This window comes from Ailuropoda melanoleuca, chromosome X (genome assembly GCF_002007445.2).
Source record: "Ailuropoda melanoleuca isolate Jingjing chromosome X, ASM200744v2, whole genome shotgun sequence".
NCBI lineage: Eukaryota > Metazoa > Chordata > Mammalia > Carnivora > Ursidae > Ailuropoda > Ailuropoda melanoleuca.
The window spans coordinates 34,411,621-34,436,474 of NC_048238.1; the positions used below are offsets into that span (position 1 = coordinate 34,411,621).

The following is a 24,854-nucleotide window of genomic DNA, read 5'->3' on the forward strand; positions in this document are numbered from 1 at the left end:
CCTCCCAGCAGCCGCCTCCCCTCCCCCCGCAGGCGCAGCGCTCGGGCGACAGCCGCCCGCCCGCCGCCGCCGCCTCCAGCTCTCGCAAGTTTGAGCTCCCCCAGCCTCCGCTCACCCTCCGCTGCGGCGCCTCGGCAGTGGGGTTGCGGAGGGGTGATTCCCCAGGAAAGGTTTGCCCGAGTTTCCCCAGCCGTCAGCGATTCCCGGCCGGGCGCGTTTCGCCTCTCTGGGTCGGGAGCCCGGACCACTTGGGTGGCTCCCCCCCTCGCCCCTTGCCCTCCCCTCCCCCGCTCGGACCGAGTTGGCTGCGCACACCCGGCCCGGGCGCGCGTCCTGGGCGAGCCAGAGACCAGCTCCGGCGGCGGCGGTGAGGGCGGCCCGCTGATCCCCAGCCGAGGGGATGGGGGGCGGCGGGGGAGGCGCGCCCCGCCGCGCGCCGAGACTCCCCTCGCTACCCAGAAGGCCAGTGGAGGACCGCAATTACCATAAAGCGCCTCGCACTCCGCGTAGCCAAAGCTGTCAACCCCCAGCGGCAGCCGCCGCTGCCTCCTCTCGCCACCAGCGCTGCGCTCTCCGGTTCACGCGTCCCCTCCGAGACCCAGCAGAGCCTGGCGAGTGCGCGTCGGCGCCCACCCTCGCCCTGGGTCGCCCCTTCCTCCGGGAGGAGCCCTGGCCCATTTTGGTGTCCAGAGCTACCTGGAAACACCACGCCTATCCCCGGTGGCCGTTCCGCCCGAACTCCGCACCCGAGTTCCCCGGACGTTTCAATTGTGTTGGAATTGTTTGGAGAGGCAAAAAAAAAAAAAAAAAAAAAAAAAAAAAAAAAAAGGANGGGAGGCGGAGAGGGTGAGGTTCCGGCCTCCCCGGAGCGCAGAGCCTCTGGGGCGAGCCGTGAAGCCCCAGTTCGTGAAGCTGGCGGGAAGGGGTGGGAGTGGGGGAGGGGTGTTCCGGCCTAGCCGCACCCAGACCGCGGGCCGGGACCTCGCGGCAAAAGGTGATCCTACCCGGCTCTTCGCTAGAGCCTTTATATGCTGGGGGTGGGGGAAGTCTCTGCCTAAGGACAAGATGGTGCAGGCTCGATGAGAACATCAATCCGAAATGGAGGTAGCTTGTAAATCCACACGGAAAGTTTTAAAATATCCTGGAGTGTCTCCATGCCAAAAATAATCAAAAGCATCTCAAGTTGATTACGAAGTCAAGGTCAAGGCCAAAATCAGTTCTAGCCAGCAGGGCCCTTTTAAAAATTAGACTTAATACTGACTGCGGGACTACTGTTAGGTGCGATGTTATTTATTCTGTTTTAGTTCTCAGTACATAGTTATAAAAAGAGCCCTTTTCAAAGCAGAAGTGAAACATCTCTACCGTTTGAAACCCGAAACTTCGGGCAGAATTAAATCTTCATGCTCCAGAGCTGCTTATAACAACTGATGTAAAAGACAGTCAGGCAAGTGCCCCAGAGAACAGTGCCCAGCCCTGCTGGGCCGCCACCACTTCCAGGACCCGCGCCTGCATAATGGAATGCACGCCTTTTTCTTCCCGGTCTTTCTGGAGGTGGATGTCTCTGAAAGCTAACCCACACATTTTTTTAATCTCCGGTAACAAGCAGAAAGACACCTGGACTATTATGCTGTAAAGCTATTTTTTATAAAGACATTTTAGGGCCAGACATTAAAAGTTATTAGACTGAACGCATGCGAGTTACAGACACAGCTGGAGAAAAGGCCTCTGGTTGTGTGTTGTAGCAACATTTCTTTTTGAAGCAACTCCTTTTATTCAAAACAAGTCTAAAATAACCGGGAAGGCTGAAGTTGGGTATTTGTGGGGAAACTCTCTGAACGTGGTTCCAGGCCAGGAGGCCGCCGTGCCACTGAGGGCCGCGCAGGAGAGCTGGCCTGGGTGAGTGTGGAGCCGTGCCAGGCTCTTCCGGCTCGGTTAGGCCGCCGCAGAGACCCTGGCACCGTGCCCGGCCACCTTCTCTCCCCTTCCCATGCCTCCCCAACTCTCCCCCCAGGCATAGGCTTTTCCCGGAGTTAAGAGTTGCATGTAACCGTCCAGAACTTTTGGAAAATCCAGGAACTAAGCGAGACACGGAGCCTGCTGCCTCTCGGAATCCTGTGGCCTCCTGGGGCTGCTGACAAAGGGGCCTGTTTGTCTAACTTTAAAAGTCCTAGAGTTAAAATGAATTGGGGGGGTGCGGTGCTGTAAATGCGAGGGGGCCGCGAGGAGGGCTGACTGTGGGAGAAATTTGATGCTGGAGACAAACAGGCCAGTAAATTCGCCTTTGACGTAATTTGCAGCATTCACCAACGCCCCCCCAACTTTTTTAAGAAGCCAGGCCTCCATGGTATCCTCGTGCGGGCTGGTGGGATTAAGGGGTTTCGCTTCCATCTCTGAGGGATACATTTTCCAACTCTGTGGGATTTTAAAAATATCTTATTAAGGGAGTCCTAAGAGGCATGAGTGTGTGTGTGGGGAGGGTGGTTCGTGACTCACTGGGAATTAAAATGTGAGATTTTCCGGAGGTGCTCTAAGGCAGGGGAAGGTTGGGAGTTTACACCTATTGGCCCGGTTAGTTGGAATTGTTCCAGGGAGGAGGAGAAGAAAGCTCACGCAGGGCAGTCCCATCCCTTGTCTCCATTCAGGAAGGGACTCCTGGAGCTGGGGACACCTCGGAGCCTGCGGAGTGTTCGGGCAGCCAGTGGCCTTCCTGGGCTTCCTCCTCCCCTGCCCTCCCAGGAGTCTCCTGGGAGCTGACCTGGGGTCAGGCCACTATACCCAGCACTCAGCAAGGGGAGGATTTCAATGAAAGCAGAGGAGAAGGTGGAGAGAGGCAGTGAGTGAGCGCAAGGGAGGGGAGGCAGCACAGGCCGTGGAGAAAAAAAGAAACAGGCTCAGAAAGGAGAGGTGTGAGGCCACCCCTCTCCCACCCACCTCACCCACCCCTTGTCCCCTTGGAAGGGTCTCTTGGTTAGAACATACGGCTCGACCTCAGCTCTCAGGCACACTTCTGCTGCAGATTCTATCCCTGCTCCGTAACTAGGCATGCAGGTTGGTGCCTCAGGGAGCAGGCCTGGAGCCTGGCCACACTTTTTGGCTCAGGCTGATTGTGCAAGCTCTGCCAGGGCCCCTTCCACACCTTCCACCACTTCCTGGGCCTGGGGAAAAGGCCTCCCATCCCATGGTGAGGTCCTTACCTGGTATTTGGTGGACCGTGGGGTTCCAGCATTGTGGACTGTAGTTCATTTGTAACATATGGGTAAGATCTAAAGCATAAAGCTCTGTAGGCCCCTGGTGATGCTCTTCAGAGGCTGTTCTCACATTTATGCGGCTGATTATTGTGATAGGTGGGATCTGGGTGATCACGGATAATGTATTTTTACTTCATATGGTATAAGCTAGCCTCTTAATGGTAACTATTTTAAACAACACCTACTAACAGCCTTCCCTGGTTACTTTGTAAAAGAACTCTGGGCTTACCTAGTGGCCCGGAAAAGATTCACTTGCCTACACCCTCCAAGCACCGGGCATCCTTGTTCCTGGGATTTCAGGCATCCAGAAACATCTAAAGGTAGCTGCTTTCCACGGCAGAAGTCTCCTAGACTCAGGGGTCGCCAGGTTGAAAATGGCTTCTCTTTCTGTCTAGCCTTTGAGGGGTTATTGAGCCTTTGGGGGAGGAGGGTCCTAGGGGCAGGCCCACCGTTATAGCACCAACTGCCTCTTGCCATTTCTGCTCTGGGCTCTATTAGTATCAGGCTCTGAGTTCCCCCAACCCAGGCACCCATGAGTGAGCTGCCCTTTGGTTTACACTGGGGGGCTCGCTGGGTAGATGGGTGTCAGCCTAAGGAGCATAAATACCGGCGGCTTCAAGGAAGCCTTGTCTTGCGCTCCACCTGGCCGGGCTTAAGAGCCCTCGAAGCTGCTGCGCTAGGCCAGATGCTCCCGCAGATAAACCTGGACGCCACGTCCCGCCCTGCCTGCTTACTTAGCAAGGGGGCCTCCAGCTCGTATTTTAGCGGCTGGGGGCAGTGAGTGGGAACCCCGGGGTGAGGGGGCGGAGAACCACAAACCCCTCGCTTGTGGACCCAGCAGGCTGGCTTTCCTCCCCAGCCATTTTGTATCCAGCCTCCCTCCTCCACTCGGGGGAAGCCCTGCGGAAACGCATCACCCGGAGCCCAAGCCCCCTCACGGGCACCACCCGGGGACTGGAGGGATCTGGAAGGTTCCACCAGCCCCTCCCTCAGGGCAGAAAGGGTGTACAGCCCAGCAGAGGGAAGTGCGGCGCTGATCTCTCTCTAAAAACCTCTGAGGCCCCCTCAAAGTCACGCGCAGAGGTGAGTGGCGCCGGTTGGTGGTCTCGGGAAGGTCAGCCAGGAGCAAAGCTTGGGGCCAGCGCCAGGTTGGGGATTCCACACGGCCTAGTCCACGGCACTTTTTACCTGCTCCCATTACCCCTCTGGCCCACTCTGCTCTGCCTTCTCCCCTAGGGGCCCCCTCCCCATCCCTGAGACCCCAGTGCGTTAGCAGGCACGCAGCCTGGCCGTGAGGGGGAAGGGGGGCGCAGGGTGGTTTGTGTTGCGAGGCCTGACAGAACCTTCTGTGTGCGGCGGAGGAAGAAGGCTAATGCATAATGCACAGCGCCTGGAAGCCCGGCCATTAGCGGCCTGTCGGTGACACAGACAAACGACTCAGAGAGAGGGAGGAGATCCAGCTCGTTCTGGAGTTTAAATATACCAGCGTGGAGGGGAAACGCCATGATTTAAAAGTGTGTGTTTGCAGACACTCGCATATATTTTAATGATTTCCAGCAGGCCATGCGTCCCAGTCTTGCATCCCCCTCCCCAAAAGGAGGGATGTGTATGGGGAGGAGGAATGAAGGCAGAGAGGCCTCAACCCGAGGCCCACTGCCAGCTTTTGAGACAAGAAGGGAAGGAGAGGTTGGTAAACGCAGTGTGGAAAAAAGCAAGGCCTAGGGAAAGCCACACCACCCAAGGCCATCCCCAGATTTTTTTTTTTTTTTGATCTGGCCATCGAAGCTTTCCATCCTGGACTGGACCCTCTAGCTGTATTAGAAAGGTCTGGGAGAAAGAATAAATCCTGCCACCCTTGCTCTCCCCCTCCCGCACCCACATTTTGAATCTTGCTTTTCCACTGACAATCCAGAGACCTCCTTCCTCCCCGTTTAACACACCAGTGTTTTTTAGCAATTAAGGCGAGAAGGGGGTGGGGATAAAGATAAGCCAATTTTTTTTCTGCCATGCAAGTGTGAAAGATAAGATAACGCTAAGCTGGGGCAAAGCGGCTGCTTACAACCTCCCCTCAGCGATTTTGATCGGTCACTTCTTATCTCGCAAAAATGCTCCTTTCGAAAACGGCATCAAAAAAAAAAAGGCCAAAGGAAAGCATTTTCATTTGGAAGTGACATTTAAAACCCACCTCCTCTACACCAGCAACCCCCTCCCCATCGGCGGGGCTCCCCAGGAAAAGTCGCACCTCGACTACAGGGTTTCAGGCTTTCTCGTGGTGTGTGTGTGGGGGGAGAGGTAGGATTACTAGTGTAATTAGGCTGAATAAAGCCAGGGATGCGTGATGAGGATTTATCCTGCATCCAACCTCAAGCTCGCGGCCGGGTTTTCTTCTTAGTTACTGACCAGTGTTTGTGTTTCTCCATCGCGCTCGCGTGTTGAAACTAAACAGGTAGTTATTTTGGGAGTCCTATAACTATGTCAACACGAAGAAGTGGCGGTTAATGCGAAATAGTAAGAAACTCTGCTGGGTTTTGCAGGCCCCTGTAAAGGAAGGAAAAGGTATCATGCACCCCAGAACCCGAAAACTCTCAGCCGAACCGGACTGTCGGGCAGTTTTGTAATATCCTCCCCACCCCCCCGCACAAATATTTCACGAAGGGGTTTCCGGAAGACTTTGTATTTGTTTAGGGAGGTTTCGGTATTGAACTCCAGGCCCGCAGGGCGGCCTGTAAACTCCCCCCAGCCCAGGCGCTAGCTCCAGATCGCAAACATCAAGGCGGGCGCCCCAGGCCGAGTTGCTGAGCCGCAGTGCCCACCACCGGCTTAGAGCTCCGAGGCTCCCACCACCTCGCCCCCCATCCCGGGCTCGCGCCTTGACGCCGGACGCACACCGAGTCTGCCCCCTCCGGGCCAGGCTGCACGACCTACAGCCCGGGGCCAGCCGCGGCCGGATTGTCCCCCGGGGAGCCGAAACCGCCGAGCGGGGAAACCCCTCCTCTCGCCCTTCCCCGAAAAGCCTGGCCGCGGCGTAGGCGCCGAGCGAGCGGGCATCCGCTGACAGCCGGGCCTCACGTAAGGCCTACACGCGTCCCATTAGTCAGCCTGAGTTCCCCTCGGGCGAGCCGTCTGGCGCGGCCCCAAGGCCGGGCGCGGGCGGGGAGGGGTGCGGGGCCGCAGCGAGCGGGGAGCAGGGCGGGGGCGCGGGCTCTGCGACCCGGCCGGGCTCGGTTCCGCGTTCCTGGGCCCGCGGGTAAGCTGAGCCGCCGGGGCAGGCCGCTCCCTGGCTGGCGCCGCGGCGCCGAGCTGCGCTTCACGTGCCCGCCATATCAGCGGCCGCGGCCGCGGCCGCGGCGAGGAGAGGGGGCAGGGAGGCGCGCCGCAGTTCCCGCGGGGTCTCCGGCCCCCGCCTCCCCCTCTGCGCTGGGGGCTGGGCCGGGACCACCCCGCAGCCCGTCCCCGCTCCAGCCGAGAGTGGCGCTGCCAGACGCCGAGAGGCTCCCAGGGCGCTGCTCCGAAAGCTTCGCGGAGGCAGCAGCCAGGGGAGGGTGCTCCTCGCGGCCGCCCCGGGAACTTCCCAGCCGCCCCGCCGCCGCCGCCGCCGCCGCCGCCGCCGCAGCAGTCACCGGGACCGGAAGCCCTCGCGCCGCCCCGAGCGGCCTTTGCTGGCCCCCAGGGTTGTTCCAGACGAGGGCTGGCCGCGCGTCACCCTCCATCCCTCCTGGCCCCAGGCGGCCGCCCTCGCCCCGGGGCATCCCCAATTAAGCCCGGAGGACCCTTCTCGCGGTCTAGGGAGACCTCCTTCTGTGACCACCTTACCAGCCCCTCCACCCCCGCACCCCTCCCCGCCCCCAGTCCCAGCCCCGCAGCTGGGACGGGAGAGGCTCGGAGCCGCCACTCCGGCCGGGCAGGAACACCTGCTCCCGGGGCCCTGCAGCTGGGCGCGTGGTGCCGGGAGAGGCTGCCTACTGTTGTGTGCAGAGATCGCGGAGGAGAGCACGGGGCTCCTAAGCTCTGGGCCAGGCGCAGCCGCGTCTCGGCCGCCCCCATCTCCCACCCCTTCTGTGCGATCAAGCTCGAAGCCTGGGGACTCGGGTCTCCTGGGGGCTCGAAGGGCCCCCACCCCTGGGATCCGACTTCTGTCCTTAAGAGGTCGTTCGCAAGACAGATGGGGCAAAACCTGTTTTGGGAGCCTTCCCGGTGTCCGCCCCCGCTCTCCAAACCAGACACACTCATCTCCCCTCGGCCCCGACTCTAGCCTCCGGCGGGGGACAAGACTAGGTCATGGCGGCACCGGCACCTCCTCCCCCTCCCCCGAAGGGGCTGGTATGGGGTTCGGACTTTGCCACTCAGCGTGGGGAGGGCGGATGGACCCTCCGCATCTTCTCCGTGCCCCGAGGAGATCGGGCGGCCGAGACGACCTGCGCTGCTTGCCCTGCCTCACCCCCCCTCCCCCGTTCCGCCCTCCCCGGCGTTCCTGGCCCAGGGCCCGGCCGGGGAAGGCGTTGTTTTGCCAGCGGGGGCCGAGCGAGTGCGCAGAGAAAAGCCTCCCTGCTCTAATGAGAGTGCACACAGCGCTGCAGCGAGGAGGATGATTACCCGGCGGGCGGGGGGGCGCAGGCCGGGGCCGCGGGCGGCGTGTGCGGCGGCCCCGCGGGCCCGGAGTCCCCGCCTGTCTGGCTGCTAATCGCACGCTTTCTGCTGTTACGGAGGCAGGCGGGAGCCGGCGGCCGAGCCCAGCGCCGGCGACTCGGCGGGTGACACGGAAACATGGCGCAGCGCCCCTCCCCCGCCCGCCCTCCCCGCGCTCCCGCCTCCCGCCTCGCACTTCCTCCCGCCCGCGCGGCTTTTGCAGTTCTAATGCTCTGCTGTCGGCCCAGCACCATTACGCTAGCAGCCGCTTCTCGGCGGCCCCGCGCGTCTCTTTCCCCTTTGTTTTCCGGGTCTATAGAAAACGTTTGCTTTTGTCCCGAGCTCTCGTTAAACCAAACTTGTGGTGGCAACGGAAGGCGGTGCGGGCGGGGAGGGGCCCGGGGATTTTGGCAGCAGCCGACCAGAGCGTGGTGGAAACTTCTCTCGCTGGGTTCCCCGCCACCCCGCCTTCCCCCCCTCCCCTCACACACACAGGCCAGCCGCCCTGCCGACGCTTCCCCCTTCTCCCCCGAGAGGCCTCAGCGCTCCAGGAAGGAGGTCTGGGCCAGAGGAGCTGTGACCAGGGGTGAAGAGCCTAGGGTGCGTGTCTGGGAGCCCCGAGTTTTGGGGCGCTCGGTAACCTCGGTCCTTGCAGCCCTGACTGGCCTCTCCCTCCCTTTGGTCATTCGGGGCTTTGTATCAGCCGGTGGAGAAGGAAGGGGAGGGAAGAGAAGAAAGTGGTTTGTATGTGTGGCTTTTCTAGTAGGGTTTGTTGGAAGCTCTCACCCCCAACTGTACAGCCTCCTTTATAGGACCTAGGGCAAGAAGGGGGGGGACGGGGGCTCCACGGGGAAAAGGGTCAGAAACCTAGGCCTAGGAGCTGGATCGTACTCTACTGGCCATCTCGGCCGCATGGCCCACATGAAGGGTGGGGCGACCCGACAGAGTCGAGGACGGGAGGGCCAGGTCCCTGGATCCAGGAAATGGCAGACCTCCCTCCCCTGGGCAAGAGCGCAGGTCCCCCCTGGCGCGCTCCCCAGCCCAGCGCGCACGCCTTGGCTCTCCGCACCGGAGCTGCTCAGGCGGCAATTTTTTAAGCCTGCAATTAAGCGAGGCGTCGCCGTGTCCTCTGCTAGTGTCGATCCTGTCAGTCGCACATGGCCTTGGTGCTCCGGTCCGAGGGCCCGCGATTAGTCACAGGCTCGCTTCGCTCCTTCCCTAATCCGCCTCTGCAGGCAGCCTGGGGACGCGGCCGACTTGGCGGCGCTGGCAGGGAGCCACCGCGCGCGGGGCGGGCCGCCTGGCCAGTACCAGCCCCGCTGCGACCGAGCCGGCGCGGGCCCCAGGGTGCGGGCTTGAGACTCCCTCCCCCTTCACAGCCCCCAGGCTGGGGCGGCGGCGCCCCTCCTCCTCTCGCCCCACTCCCGGGCCTGCGAGATCTATTTGTGTGGTGTCATTTGCATAAAAATAGGACAAGTGTTTCAGTGCGTTCGAACGCGGGAGGCTAAATCCTTATTGATGTGTCTGTGTGGAGCCCTCGGTTGTCGGAGCGGTTTGATTTAGGGTGTTTGTGTTGCCTTCTGCGAGAAATGAGAGGAAATCCTGCGCAACGCCTTCGGCGGCCCAGGCCCCCCAGAGCATCATCTCCCCTCTGCGCGGCCCAGAACGGTCCACCGCCTGGACCCCGGCCCGCCGAGTCCACAGCGAGCAGGTTGAGGGCCAGGCGGGCGGCCCATTATGACTCATAAAATCGGGCGGCCTAATCACCAGCTGCCAACCCGTTTACGTGTGGCGCTTCCCAATGCTCCCTTCGCCTGGCCCGGGCCTCCAGCGGGCTCGCCCCGGACACGGATAGAGCCGCTCAGTTGGGGCTAATCAAGTGGCCGCTCGTTCCCGTCTGCAGCGCGGCTTCCCATCCCGGGCGACCCCCGCTCTCCCGGCCTTTGCGCGGCTCGCCAGCAACTCCTCAGCTTGGACAAATAGCTGGGAGGGCGCCGGCCGCGCGGAGCCAGTAAATCAATCATTAACTCCCCGGCGAGGCCGGGCCAGCGGAGGGAGGGAGCAGCGGCCAGAGCCGAGTGAGCGGGGCGAGCGCAAGGCCCCCACCCCGGGTGGGGAGCCGTCCACGCGCCAGCGGACAGGGTGCGTGAAGGCGGGTGCCCCCGGGGCCTCTAGATTCCCTCCAGAAGCCTCCGCCTGCTGGGCCTCTCACGCCCGCACCTTGCCTTGCCGGGCAGGTCGGGTTACTGTGCGGCCCTGGGGCGGGCTTGAACATTAACGAGGTGCCCGGGGCCTCACGGCCTGCTCTCCCCAAGAGAGCCTGCCGCGCTTGGGCAAGCTCCTCAGATCCGGTTGGGCTCCTCCATACTCCGGCTTGCCAAACCAAACTGATCGCCCCCGTGCCGACCAGCCTCCCCGTGGCGCCCTCCCCACGGAGCCCACCGTGGGGCGGCACGCAGCGGGTTAAAAGCTCCGCTTCGCCCTGGCTCCTCGGCGGCGCTGAGGAAACGCTGATCAAAGTGCTTACGGGGAAGGAAACACACGCACACTCGGGCTTGGGTCGAAGGAGGCCGACTGGAGAGACGGCTCGGAGCCGCCTGCCTCGACCCGCTTCCCACACTCTCGGGAACGCAGTGGCGGCGGCAGCGCTGNGAGCCCGGGCTGCGCGCCAAGAGGCCCGGAGCCGCAGATTAGTCACCGCCTCGGCTCGGCACTCACGGGTGCTCCCGGGAACCGGGAGGGCAGGCGTCGGCCCCGCTCAGCCGGGCTCCCGGGGCCTCGGCGCCACGGCGCGAGTGCCCCCGCCCCCACCCCCGCGCGCGCCCGGCGCGGCTGGATGGACTCTCGGGGGCTGGCGCTGCCGAGATCCACTTGTCAGTTCAAGGGCAGGACAGAAACTCTGCAAGCGGAGTCTTGCGAACAGGAAATTTCTCATTGACAAGGTGCTGCCCCTCCCCCACGCCCGGCTTCAAAACAAAACAAAAACCCGGCGCGAGCGGCCGACTTTACCCGCCGCGGCCTGCACCCCTCTGCCACCTCGGCGAACCCCGCTTCTCGGCCCCGGCCCGGGAAGGGGAGAGCTCGCCGAGCCCCGGGCCCCGAGCGCAGGCGGCGGCCAACAAACAGGCCCAGCGGGCAGCTTCGGCTCGGGCCCCGCCGAGGGCGCCCAGCTGCCACCCTCCGGGGCCCGGGTAGGGTCGCGCGGGGGCGCTGAGCCCAGGAGGTTCCGCACCTTCTCGGATTCTGAACCCGGCGGGGCGGTTCTGCGGAGCTGGAGCCCGCCGGGTCAGCGGCTCCCCGAGGGCGTGGGGGGCGGGGAGGCGGCGCCGCGGACAGAGCGAATTCCGCGGTGGGGACCCGGGAGGGCCGCGAGCTCGGCCTGGCAAAGTTCCTGCTCAAACTCCATGTTTAGAAACTCCAGCGGCGTTGCGGGAGGAGGGGGAGAGACAGAACGCTGGGAGCGTGCGGGGGCGGCCGGCACCCGCCTTTCACTCCCCCGGAGCGGCGGGGCGGGGGGGGGCAATCCACGCTCCCCCCCACCCCACCCCCCGACGGAATGGGAAGTCTGGAGAGCAAGGACCGCCGGGTCCCCGGGCTCATTCTTTGTGTATGCCCCTCTCCTTCCTACACACACTAAAGGAAATTTCTAAACCCTTGTCATTTATTGAATTCAGCCAGGAGAGGAAGCCCTTTTTAGGGACCCTGATATTCAGGGTAATTTCGTATTTGACACATGTAAATACTTAGTACTCTCAGGTAAGGTCAAATTATTTATCATCTTAATTTATATTTCAATAGGCCTACAATTTGGAGGTGCGAAATGCCTCCTTATGAATCATTATGGTCTATTAGGGGAAGTAATGTATAAACAGCACTATTTGGGAGGGAATCACTTATGTTGACATTTAAATGGCTCTTCAATAGTTAAAAAAACGACATTCGAGTGCCTTTGATTAAATATACAATTTACAAGACCATCAGCAAAGCCATCAGGAATATAAATTCTTCTTGGGATTTTTATTTATTTAGTTCTGATTTTTTTTTTTAAGCCTTCCAGGGCATGCATGTCATTTAATCCCTATGGGAAAATCTACAAATTTCAGGCAAAATATCATTCTCCTCTCCCCAGCTGTCTTATCGGGAACCCAGGGAACCGTTGGAAATGTGAGCAAACTCCACCAGCAGGCACCTCAGTGGGAAGTTTGTAGATCTTTGTACCTCGAAACAGAATCAACCACTTTCTAACAATATTGCAACTGATTTGTGAAACACAGTAGCTTCCCTGCTGGAGTGGAAACTCCCTTGTGGCCTGTGTCCGTCTATCCATCCATCCATCCTGGTGTTTCCACAGCACCCAGGATGAGGACTCATACCATTTTAAGTCATCCTTCTACACCTGCTAAAATATCAGGGCAGAGGCTCTTCCTGGCTGCCCCCTCCCCCAACCCTCTGCACTCTTTATTAAATTACCCTGTTGTATTCATTCCCTTGAAGCATCTCCCATCTTCAGAATGCCCTTCCTTGACCCCACATCTCCTTCCCTGGCTCCCTATTTATCTGTTCCCTAGCACAGCTGTACTTCTTGAAAGAGATGTCTACAGCCATGTGGCATTTCTATTTCCCTTACCTCCGGTGCACTCAAGATCAGCTAGTTTCGAAGTCATTCTATGATTTGGGGAAAATTGTAGCTTTGTTTGTAACAGCATTAGATTAGAAACAACCTAAGTGTCCAGTGATGACATTGATGGTACATGAATAGGATGAAATATTCTGTGGCTGTTTTAAAAATTAAGCTCCGCTCTGTGGACTGATACAAAATGACCCTTACGGTCTGTTGTTAAGAGAAAAACATAAGGTGCAGAAGGAAGTGATGTGTATAGTATGTCACGATTTGGGTATGTTACAGTTTGTATAAAAACAAAGTTCGGGGGAATACAGACACGTATCTGTACGTGCAGGAAACATCTTCAACACTGCTGGGAGTACCCCCACCACTACCACTTTCTTTGTACATATTCATGTCCTCCGTTTTATTTTTAGAAATGGGAATACATCGCACAAACTGCTTTGTATCTTACCTATGAAACTTATCACTACATCTTACAGATCATTTTCTACCAGGGCAGGGAGATGGGCCTTGTCTGTGCCAAGGTTCGTGGAATTTCACTGTATCTAGGTGTGTCATTTATCACACTGGTCAGTCTACATCTCAACCTACACCAGCCTCCTGGCCATTCTGCAGAGAGTGCTAATCACTGGTCGCTTCCTTGGTGCCAGCAGTGGGGGGCATTTGCCCAGTCCTTCCTTTGGCCTTGGAAGCACTGAACACCCCTGACTACACCCCATCGAACTGCTCTTAGCTTCCCAGATGCCATACACACATACACACATGGTTTTCATCCTCCCTCCAAGCCTCCTTCTAGGTTCCTCTCTCTGCTTTACTAGTTGCTGTGGGCCTGGGTCCTTTCCCCGCCCCTCCCCCAATCTCATCCAGGCCCATGGCTTTAAATACCACCTACTTGCTGATGATTCTTACAACCACCCCCCCCATTCCACACCCCTCTATCAAGCTGCAGACTTGACATCTCAACTCGGCAATCAACGGCCGGTGTAATAATGACAATAGCTACCATTTGCATAGTGCAGACAGCACTCCAGTAAGCACTTTATGTAAATTGACTATTAATCCTTATCCACATTTTGCAGATGAGGAAACTAAGAGGGGCTATAGAACATTCCCAAGGTCGCTCAGAAAATGCTGGAGGCAGGATTCAAACCCCTGCAGTTCTATCTCCAGAGTCCTGTCCGCAGCCATGCCGCTTCACAGCCTCCCAGCATGCCTAGAACTGAATTCTTAAAATCACCAGTTAATCTACAAATATGTGGGGTGTTTACTAAATTCCAGGCCCTGTGACGGGTGCTGGGGAAAGAGTGGTAAGCTGGACAAACTGTCCCTTAAAAAGGGAATGTGCCCTTTGCTTGGATCCCGCCATTTGTCCCAATTACCTCCCCAGTTGTAGAAAATGTCTCAGCCACCCAAGTACTTAAAGCAGAATCCTGGGGGGAGGGGCGGGGGGAGGGGTGGTCATTCTTGACTTCTCTCCCACTTCATTCTTCCAGTGGCAGGGCTGTTTGTACTTGCCAATGTCCCGTCCAATAAGCCTACTTCCCGTTCTCCCACATCCACCTCAGGCCAGGCCACCATCTTCATTCACCTGGATAATAACCAAGGATTATGGGGCACCTCGCTGGCTCAGTCGAGTAGAGCCTGGACTCTCGATCTTGGGGTTGTGAGTTCAAGCCCCATGTTGGGTGTAGAGATTACTTACAAATAACATCTTAGAAAAAAAATAACCAAAGATGATTATTCCAGCCAGTCTCCGCGCTGCCACTCTCAGCCCCCCTCTGACTCAGCCGTCACAGCAAGGTGGTACTGAGTCAATATTCTGTATCACGGCAAGAGAAGAAACCAAGTTTAAGAGAGCAAGACAATTGTGGGTGTGTGCTAAAGGAAAAGGGGGGGTGCCTGGGCTTGCAGGGCATGGCTCGGTAAGTTACGGTGAGGATTGAGCCCGAAGAATTGTTGAGGATTGAGCCTGAAGAATTTGAGAAAGGGCAGGATGAATGAAGCCATAGGAGCCATTATGGTCTGGGGAGATCCAAGGGAAGCCGGTGGGAGCACATATACAGGTCTTTGTCAGAGAAGCAAAGGTCCCTGGGGGTGCCCACTGGGGGTGAGGCCTTGGACACCCTTAGTATCCTTGCTAAATGCCACAGAATATCATCCTTAAGGAGATGAGTGAGGGACAGGCAAGAGCAAACCAGAAACCCAGAGCCAAAGCCAGAACCTCCTTAGAGCACCTGGTCTACTGCCCATCATTTGGGCCTTACTTGGTGGCAAAAGATTTTCTATCTCGAGACCCTCAGAAACCTTAAGAGTGGGTTCTGGCCACACTTGACCTTAGGCAATCGGAGTTCTTCTCAATTCCATGCCATATGACCTCTAACAGTAACTGTGCCACGACGATGCATTTGGCAGCAAAGCAAGTCTTTTTTAACCATGAATAACTCCTCCCGTAAGACCCCAAATAACCCAATGGGTAAGGTATTACCATTCACATTTTATAGTTGGGGCAACGGAAGCTCTACAGTGGCCCTCCAAAAATACATAGCTAAGCTAGCCGAGTCTGGCTACAGGGATTCTACCTGACTCCAAATCTGGGCTCTTTCCAGCGAACTATATATCGTTCACCTCCCGCACACAGGCACTCTTCCCCCAAACCGGAAACTATTTCTGGGATCAGATCCTACATAGCTTCTCTAATCATGTCCTTCTGGGGTCGTCCTGGCAACTCGCCAACTGCAGGAACTATCACAAAAGGAGTTCGTTTCTTTCTGGGATCAGCAGGTCTCAGTTGATCTGTTGTGTTCACCATGGGAACCTAAGAGTTTATCATCTGAATGAAGAGTTGCCTTCTTCCCAGCTAAGCTTTGAAAAAGTGTGGGACCAAGTTCAAGGGAAGGCCTTCCTCCCCAGAACAAACAGATTCTCTAGCTGTTTTGGAAAGCTTCTGCACTCCACCCGTACTACATTAGGGCTCAGCGTTTGTCAAGATGATAAAGCACCTTGGCCTTCCATACTGCTGGGCAGCGTTTTTGTTTGTTTTGTTTGTTGTTGTTGTTGTTTTCCCTCCTGCTTTGAGCTTTGATAAACATTACTCCGCTCTTAGCATGGGGAGAGCTAGAGCAGGGGGAAAAGATGATCCAGAAAGAACCCACCACACAGTCTTTCTGAAGCTGGACAGCTCTTGAGATTTGAGGAGAAAAGGGTCACTACCTTTTTCCAGCTCTTAGAAAAACAATAGCTAGGATTTATTAAGAGCTTAGTGTCCGCCAGGCACAGTTCGAAACACTTTATATGCATTAGTAATCTCATATCATATAGAAAACCACCCTATAATAAAGGTGCTATTATGATCCCCATTTCACAGATGAAGAAACTGAGACTTTAGAGGATAATTAACTAGCCTGCTTGCCTGGACACTCATCGCCTGATTCCTAGAGCCCAAACTTTAATCCACGCAGTCTTTCAGACTTTCCAGGCCCCTGTGGTCAGCTTCATTACTCTGCCAATTGCATAGGCTCATCCGTAATTGGGTGCTTTATGCAGATCTGAAAGGAAATGGCCTTCACTGCATCCTGGCATGCCAACGATGTCCCCTGAGGACATGATGGCAGTGAATTTGTCCCCCAGGTCCCTCTGAGGTAGGTGCGTCTTCTCTTCTGTAGCTTTCCAAGATGAGGCCCCCTTCAGGTTGAGCGGCACCCATGGACTGACCCTCGCCGATTCAATGCCAGCGGCTGCGCGGGGACCTTTCTGACCTGCTGGCTGGCACAGGGAGCGCAGAGAAGGGAAGATCAATCTCCAAGATAATTTTGGTTCTGTCTTTGCTTGATCCAGCCTCTGTCCTCTGCTCTAGGGCTGACGACTATGATTAATGCGTCACCAAGTATTTCCTCTCTTCAGCTTCTTCCCTGCTTTGGGGTTTATTTTACAACCGTTGCCAGAGTTTCTCCTCTGAAGAGAGTAAATACTCAGAGATTGGAGCACAGCCCTTGGTGTTACCCGGAGAGCGTCGCGGGCGGCAGGTGGCACCGGGCCATTTCTGGAGTAGGTGATGTGACTGTTTGGGGTTCAGTGCTAACCCACTACGTCCACTGATGTTAGCTTAATCTTTTAATTATTCTGAAAATAGCAAGAATAAGGATTGCAGGGAAGGCAATTAATAGGATCACACAGCCTATTCCTCATTTGTAATTATATATTATTATTTTTCGCCCTGCTTTGTTCCAATAATGATTTAAGGCTGCTTCCAAAGATACACAAAACCCAGCAAAGATAAATAGAAGAAGTGGGACATGAATTATAATGTCATGCCTGCTCACAGCATCTTTGCCCCGGTCCACAAAATAGAACTGAATTCATAACGCCTTTCAAAAATGAGGTAATTCAGCTCTTTTGGTAGCAACACTAGGCTCTTTGTAAAGTCAGGGGGTGGTGCGCAGGAATGGAAAGAACCATGGCAGGGACAAGAGATCTGGTTTCTAAAGCGGGCTCCCTCGGCGTGTGACCTTGGGCAAGTCACTCGCCCTCTCTGGACTTCGGATTCTGGACTTCTCAAAGGTCTCTGCCAATCTCAATCTCTGGGGTGCCCTCCTCCCTCTGTCTTACCTCTTACCCCTGCCATCATCATGCAGGGAAGCCAGCACTGGCCATCTGGCAGGAGGCCCCCTAGGAAGGAGGCCCCCAGGAATGAAGCACACTTTCTCTCTGCTCTGTCTCTGTCTCTGTCTCTCTCTCTCTCTCTCTCTCACACACACACACACACACACACATACACTGAAAAATCTTCGCAGATGCTGGGACAATGAAACTTCAATGGTCTCTTCCCTCAAGGCAAGGACCCCACCTTCCTTTAATCTTTAGCTAAAAAGAGAGACTCCCAGCAGAGCCCGGGTGGCCTGGAAGACATCCTTTAGGGAGGCAGGAGTCACGCCCCTCAGACCTTTGGTCTCTCCCTCCTTGGGGGCGGGCGTGAGCTACTTCCTTGCCATTCAAGACCCTCTTACACATAACCTGGCCCAGCTCCCTAGATCCAGTCTCCTCTTCCCTTCCTTCCCTCCTGACCCCGTTTTCCACTTTGTTACCCCTTGCAGCACCTTACAACGCTTAGCATATCATTTGTGCAAAACACCCATGTGCTCCCCCACCCCCACCCCAAGTCTCCGTGGGCCCTCCACTGCCTCTACTAGGGATTCTCCCAAGATTTCCTCGAAGGATTCCATAGGCTGGAGGTCTCAGGAAGCTCGGCCTTCGTTACCCACCTCTAGTGGGAAGCTGCTTGGGAAGATTCTTTTTACAAAGCCAAGGGCGGGCAACATGGACAAACCCCATGAAAGAAAGGTTGCCCAAAAGAACACGCACACTAGGATTCCATGTTCATCAAATTGTCAAGGGGGTGAAGCCAATCGAACGTGGAAGCTGATCTAAGCTGTCAGAAGTCAGCGTCGGGGCTACCATGGGGCGGGGAGCACAACGGGGACTTCTGGGGGGGGCAGGGAATACTCCGCATCTTGATCTGGAGGCTGACATGTGTTCAGCTTGTAAAAATTCATCAAGCCGCACGCTTAGGATTTATACACCTTTCTGTTGGTGCGCTGCACTTCAACCAAATGTTCACAAAATAAAAGAAAATACAATAAAGCAAAACGTACAGAAACAAACTGGGGGGGGCGCCTGGGTGGCACAGCGGTTAAAGCGTCTGCCTTCGGCTCAGGGCGTGATCCCAGCGTTCTGGGATCGAGCCACATCAGGCTCTTCTGCTATGAGCCTGCTTCTTCCTCTCCCACTCCCCCTGCTTGTGTTTCCCTCTCTCGCTGGCTGTCTCTATCTCTGTCGAATAAATAAATAAAATCTTTAAAAAAAAAAAAAAAAGAAACAAACTGGGGAAGAATAAGGCTTGTGATTGTACTGGAGCTCTGTGCGGGAGACCTGGCGGCTGGAGGGTGGGGACGGTGGGGACACGCTGTGTGGAGTGCGGCGAGGTTGTTCTAGAGACAGCCAGGAGGCACAGGGTAAAATCACGTGAACAGAAGCAAACTTTCAGGCGGAGAGCAGGCCGCGTTGGCCGAGGGCCAGCCCCCACCCCGGCTGAGGATGCACCGTGCAGCTTCCCTGCGGCCCTGCCCGCGGCCCGGGACTCCAGAGTGAGGGCGGAAAGCAGGCCGCGTTGGCCGAAGGCCAGGCCCCCACCCTGTCTTTCCTCTTATCTTCCTCTCCTCTAGAGGAACTTCCTTCCACTCCAGCCAAATTGGACTTGTCACTACCCCCCTGTACAGGCACAGCCGCTCCCCACTGTTGCGCATGCGGGTCCCCCTCCAGGAGCCCCCTTCTCCCACCCTTCCTCTCACCCTGCTTCCTTTCGCTGGGCCCGCTGACCACCTGCTCATGACATGCCGTGAGGCACGAACTGGGGTCCAGGGCCCTGGGAGTCCCCTTTGCCCGTGAAACGTTTATGGCCCTGAGCCAAACCCCTGGCTTCGCAGATGTAGAAACGGAGGGCTGGAGGAAGGCCCATGTATCCTGGGCTCCCTGGCAGGCCACCAGCGGCCAGGCCACAGATCCACCCATCTGGTTGCGGGGAAGCCGGGGCGGGCTCTCTGCTTTACACTGGGAACCTCTTGTCCCCTCCGTATGGTTGTCCTTGCTTTTATCTGTAACATCCAGGGAGTCCCTCTGGTATGTCTCTGTCTTCCCTCCTCAGATGATATATTCCTTGAGGGCAGGGTGGGCTTACTGGTGGGTTTGGTTTTGTTTTGTTTTTTGTTTCACTTTAGTCTTTACTTCCGTGCCTGCACACTCACAATGGAGGGATTCTCTGAGCACCCGCTGTCCAGTAAGGTCCCACCTCCTGTGCCTGGAGGGCCACGGAAGCCGCGGGGCATTAACTGGCCTGTGGTCAGATCTGTGGCTGGATATTCTTAGCAGCCTTCGGCCGCTGGTTAGGAGAATTTCAACTTCCCTGTCACCAGGGCTTAGATCCCTCACCACCCGGGCGGAGATGTTTTCCAAGCAGACAGCTTAGAGTAGGGAGCGAAGCAGAGCGTGCTGGTTTAAAAAGGCCCAGAGTCTGGGGCCAAGCCCAGCGTGTCACACTTAGCCTGTTGCTACCCACTGCTGCCCCAAGCCTGGCTGACCAGCCAGACTGTTTGGAAAACACATTCTGCCTTAGCAGAACTGCTTGGCACGGCAGGAGCTTTGGGCCACAGCATGGCACTTAGCACGTCTGACCTCGTTCCTGGGCCCTGGGGCAACTCTGAGGCCTGGGAGCCTCAGACACTTGCTGACCTTCCTTTTAGAGGTTTCAAGACATCCACTGTGGGTCAAACAGCAACTTTTACAAAATGGGTCATGGGGACCAGAAATCCCCATTCTGTCCCTTTCCTGAAATCCTTGCGTGATTTCTTCTTCGGGATGCACGTGCTTCTCCCACTCTGAAGGGGATGTCACATTTGGCCTGTCCCCAAGCTGTGTGGGCAGCAGTGGGGTGCGGACGGGAGTTGCGAAAGGGTCTCGGGAACCCTCCACCACCAGAGCCCCGAGGGCCGAGGAGGGCTGTGTAGGGGCAGTAGGGATGCTGCTGTCACTCACACCTGTTTCTTGGTGAGGCCTTCTGCAAATTCACCATCAGCTCACAACGGTGCTCACGGACAGAACTAAAATCGTCTGCCCTACTGAGCCACAGCTCTGGCACAGTGTGAGCTCTGGGGGCCCTCTCTGTTGGGTGCCACCATCCCTGTGTCTCTGAGCTGCACTGGGTACCCATTAGCGCTGCAACCAATACGGCACTTGGCCTCCCCCAACTGCATGCCATTTCTTCCCCTTGCCTTCTTCCCAGTGTTCTCACATCTTGGCATGGCGGCACCTGTAGCTGTGTCCCACTTTCCTTCACTGATCTTGCTCTGGAAGTGCAGGGGCACAGCCTGGGGGGAGATACTGCCCCGGGGCGCAGGATGGCTCTTGGGGTGTGTGTGTGTGTACGTACATGCGTGCATGTGTGTGTAAGGAGGTTAAGGGGGAGCAGAAATGCACCACCGTCCTAATCAATCCACGCACATACAAGTCAGGTTCAAGGTGAAAACCCTGCATCTTCAGAAGGGGCCCCCTGGTGAGGACGGGCAGATGTGGAATGGGTTCCGGTAAGGGGCAGGAGGGGCGGAATGAGCATCAGAGAAGCTGTGATCGAAGAAACCTTCCCAAGTCCCACTGGGCTCTTTGCGACTTTGGGATCCAAGCTAGGGCCTTAAGGGGACCGTGAAGATTCTGCAATCAAACCTAGTCTACAAATGCTTATTAAACACCCCCTATGTATAAGCCAGGTGCTATGGGAACAGCTTCCATGCTCTCAGGGGAGAATGCCCTGGAAAAGACACTCCAGGAACCCTGGGGGAGGCGACCAGTCAGGCTTAGGGTGGAGGGGTATGTTGGGGGGAGGGCGTGGGGGTGATAAAGGCTGTTGGGGCCAGCCCAGCTTGTCCAGTTCTGGGAGGCTGCCCACTCAGTCCACTCATGGCCAACTGAGCAAGTGGGAAGAATGGAGTCAAGACGGCTGAGGTCCCTGCAGCCTGCTGTCAGGGGTTAGGGGCAGTGACTGCTGGAGAGGGGAGTCGGGGGGGGCAGGGCCACTAGTGGAAGTGTTCCCTCACTAACCTCACGATGCCAAGGTAATGACAGTAACGCTAGCAGCTGACAGGCGTGAGCATTTGCTATGTACTATACAACCTCCCGTCGCAGATTAAACACGGCCACCACTTCTCTGTGGCTCCTCCCACCAAGGGGTTGCATCATGGGCTGAATTGTGTCCCCCAAAATCCACATGCTGAAGTCCTAACCCCTAGTACCTCAGACTATGAGTATATTTGGAATTAGGGTCTTTAAAGAGTTAGTTAAATTAAAATGTGGTCATGAGGGTGGGCCCTAATCCAATCTGACTGGTGTCCTTATAAAAAGACGTATGGACACAGACCCACCCAGAGGGAAGACCATGTGAGGACACAGTGAGAAGGTGGCCATCTACAAGCCCAGGAGAGAGGCCTCAGAAGGGCCTGCCGACACCTTGATCTCGGACTTCTAGTGTCCAGAACCATGAGGCAGTACCTTTCTGTCATTTCAGCACCCCTCCCCACCCCCAGCATGTAGTACTTTGTTACGGTGGCCCAGGCAAACTAAGACAAGGTGGAATCTACGTCCCCTCCCCTAGATGTCCCCCAGCTGACTGCCCCCGTGCACCCGCTCCAGCAACCAGCTGTGCACAGGAACTGCCCAACAGCGAGGAAGATACACTGTTGTTTTCAGCCACTCCATATTAGGGTACTTTGTTACACAGCAACAACCAACTGATAATCTCATTGAGAGAGTAGGGTCCAAAAGTTTTGGAAGAAGCTATGTTTCATGTATATTGGGCAAAGCCCTCAAGGAAATGAGAAAATCCTCTATCCAGAACTGTTGCTTCCCTCAGGGGTTCCCAGCTCCCTCTGGGTTGCCCCCCCCCATCCGAGTCTGTCCCCGCTGTTTCCATCCTGGGGCATAGCACAAGGTACCTCTCAGGAGGTAAAGGAGGCAGGCAGATAAAGGGGTGCTCTCCCCGAGTCATCACGGGAGGAGGACCTCTGCTTCTTAATCCACCCTCTGATAGTAAGTGGCCCCCTATGCCAGTCCAATCCCTGAACGTGGCTGAATGAAACACCTTCTGGATATACACCCATAGCACCATTCTGAAAAGAGCTGCCATTTATTAAGCACCTACTAAGTACCAGGTGCATACTTACTGCATTCCCCTATTGAATCCTCGTGGGAGTACGGTCAAAACAAGTCATTAGTCACAATTACGATCTTTTTTGTAGATGAGGAAACTGACTCAGAGAGGTTAAGTAGCTCTCCTGAGGTCACAAAGCTGCTGGGCCCACACTCCCAAATGGAGGGTTTTTCCTCTCCCCCAAGGTCTGAAACTTAAGGAGAATGGCAATTTGGGCCCAGTGAGTAGAAACGGGAGGAGCTGGTTGTCTACTAGGGTAGGGAGGGGCAGGCCTCAGCGGTGGGGCTGCGGCCAGGCCAGGCCAGGTATGTAAGGAGGCAGAAGGATGGGTGGAGTGGCCGGGAAATGCTCAGGGAGAAGGTGAACCAGTCTGAAGGGAGGGAAGCAGGAGCTGGGAGGCCTTGGGGAACTGGGGGTAGGGGTGGGGGTGGGGAGCTCCTCCAGTGTCCTTACTCAGAGGCAGGAACCACAAACAGCACACCGGGTCTCTGCTCCACCCTGAACCCACCCTCACTACCCCTCCCTTCTTCCCTGGCTCCTGCTGACACAAATCCCTACCTGAAGCCCAACCCCATTAAGGGGGGCTTAATGTGCACCCTCACATTTCATCCTCATGACACTTGAGGCAGGCAGCTCATGACCCACCATTTTACAGATGGGGAACCTGAGGCACGAGGCTGCGAGTGGATGGCAAGCCCACACAGAGAAGCTTCCTCACACTGCCAGACACAGACTCCATTGCCTTTTTCCAGAATAAGAGTGTGAGCCAGAGGGGTAAATGGGACCCTTTCTCAGTGACAGCTCTCAACCACCCCCTTCCCAAATGACAGCAGCTTGTAGCACACACATAATGGCTGTCCCTGCGCTGTCCTGCCTTCCCAGTCTCCCTTTTAATGTTGCCTCATCCTGAGGTACCCTGGAAGGCAGCTCTGGAAGGCAGTCCATCCCCCACCTCCCTCTGGGAGCCTGCAACCTGGCCCAAATGGTCTCTTGTTGACTTCCTCAGCTCCTGGGGCTCTCTCTAGACCTGGGGCAAAGAAAGAAAAGCCAAAGAAGGGACCCATTCTTGAACATGAGGTACAAGAACTGTGCCCACAAAAGCTACTCTCCAGTTGCCACTCAGTTCACCGTCTTAACACAAGTGGGCTTCCTGAGGGCCCCACACCAGGGTGTCTTCCTGAAGACATGGTGTCCTCAGCCAATGCTCCCATCTGGAGCCCAGAAAGCTTCCAGTTGAGACCAGGCACATGGGCAGGGCTCATACGTGGTCACAGGGAACCATGGGACACCTCCTGCAGCCAGTAACCCCCATCAGAGAGTCAGAAGGTGCCCCACTGCTGCCCTGTACCAACTATCCAGAGGGACTAGAAATGACTAGAAACCAAGAACGATTGTCCCTTCACCTGGTCCCTACAGCCCAGTAGATATGGACAACTGCAACTGTGAACCTGGCCCCCGGCACTGACACTGACCCGTGAGCTCCCAGGCCTCCGTCTAGAAGGGGAATCCACACTGGCCCAGCACTTAAAGAGATGGCCTTATTTCATCTTGAAAACGACACCACGAGATACATGGCCGCAGGTCATGGCTGCAGGTTACTGACCCTCTTCCCACTGCGAGTCAATGCCCCCACTCCCAGAAATCTGGGTGGGCTCATGACTGCTTTGAACACAGCAGAAGTGACGCCATGAGACTTAGAGGCTAGGTCAGAGAAAAAGCTATGCCACTTCCTCCCGGCTCTTTTGGGGCACCCATTCCGGGAGAAGTCAGAAAGAAGTCAGCCACCATACTGGGGAGTCACACGCAGACGCCCCAGTCAACAGCCCCACCAAACTTCCAGACAGTGGGCCCCATCAACTAGTTGCCATGTGAGCGCCCCATCTTGGACGTCTTTTAGATGGCTGCCGCCCCCGGTGATATCCGACTGCAACCACACGCGAGGTACCCCAGGTGAGAGCCACCCAGAGAATTCCCTTCCTGGAATTCCTCCCAGCAAATTACCAACAAATCCCTGGTAACTCGTTGCACTGAAGCAGCTCTGTGGTGTTTGTTCCCACTTCACAGAAGAGAAAACTGAGGCTCAGAGGGTCAAGGAACTTGCCCGTGGTCACACGCATGGTGGTAAGCGAAGGAGCCGAGACTCAAACACCATCTCTCTAAGCCCAAAACCTTCCATCACAGCCCCCTCTGCCCACACCCTCCGACATTTTCTCATTTTCTAGCAGAGAACATTCTTTTTGGACCCAACTAGTTTCCAAACCTAGCTGTGGTCAGCTGTGGGGGGTGTTAAAGGTAGAGAATGCCAGGGGCACCTGGGTGGCCCGGTTGGTTAAACGTCCGACTTTGGGTTTCAGCTCAGGTCGTGAGATCGAGTCCCATGTTGGGCCCCGTGCTCAGCAGGAAGTCTGCTTGGGATTCTTTTCCTTCCCTCGCCCTCTGCCCCTCCCCCATTCTCTCTCAAATAAAAATAAATTAATCTTAAAAAAAAAAAAAAAGAAAGAAAAAGGTAGAGAATGCCAGGCCCTACCCCAGGCCTACCCAGTCCGACGTTTCAGGCACGGGGCCAGGACCCTGCATTCTACACGGACACCTGAGGTGACACTGA

General features: G+C 56.5%; 1 protein-coding gene across 1 annotated transcript in view; it reads right to left on the reverse strand.

Moving 5' to 3' along the window:
* The window catches only part of BCOR (BCL6 corepressor), a 79,874-nt gene that overhangs the window by 42,854 nt on the left and 12,166 nt on the right, over window positions 1-24,854 (reverse strand). The gene's annotated exons all lie outside the window — the stretch shown is intronic.